This window comes from Naegleria gruberi, assembly GCF_000004985.1.
Source record: "Naegleria gruberi genomic scaffold NAEGRscaffold_139, whole genome shotgun sequence".
In the NCBI taxonomy this organism is placed as follows: domain Eukaryota; phylum Heterolobosea; class Eutetramitea; order Acrasida; family Naegleriidae; genus Naegleria; species Naegleria gruberi.
The window spans coordinates 1-885 of NW_003163192.1; positions in this window are offsets into that span (position 1 = coordinate 1).

The following is an 885-nucleotide window of genomic DNA, read 5'->3' on the forward strand; positions in this document are numbered from 1 at the left end:
ACCCAACCCAAACCCAAACCCAAACCCAAACCCAAACCCAAACCCAAACCCAAACCCAAACCCAAACCCAAACCCAAACCCAAACCCAAACCCAAACCCAAACCCAAACCCAAACCCAAACCCAAACCCAAACCCAAACCCAAACCCAAACCCAAACCCAAACCCAAACCCAAACCCAAACCCAAACCCAAACCCAAACCCAAACCCAAACCCAAACCCAACCCAAACCAACACCTTGGTATCACATCAGAAAATTAACTATTCAACTTGTCAACTGACCTATACTAACATTGAAGATAGAAATCTATACCACTTCAATTCGCTTCCAATACCTCTACACATGATATTTAAATACATTAATATCATTTTGACATTCATCCATATCATACATGGTACATGGATGATCCACTTGACATATACAGGAATGTGACAATGACATCAACTATACAGATCATTATGAAATTGATACAGTACCTTGCTAAAGGTGAATGAACACCACTGTATCAGTTACATGACAATTTGAAATCATTCAACATGTCAGGAGTGTAATCATGAGAATTATGAATATCAAGATAATGAAATCATATTAAATTTATAATCTTTCAATTATAATATCATATATAGATCAATTAATCATGGTGTATCAATAATTGGCATTGAATTTCATATTAATTCATTCAAACCTTAATGACCTATCCTTAGATGACCAACTCAATTTTACACTATCATGAATCATATAACTATTGATACCATTGTGTTCACAATTGAAAATCTAGTCGATTGATATTAGTTTCATCAATTGGTCATATATATATGGTCAATTAGGGAATCTAAAAGTCAATTTTGAAAAACTAAGAGATGCAATATATAATATCTATTAAATCA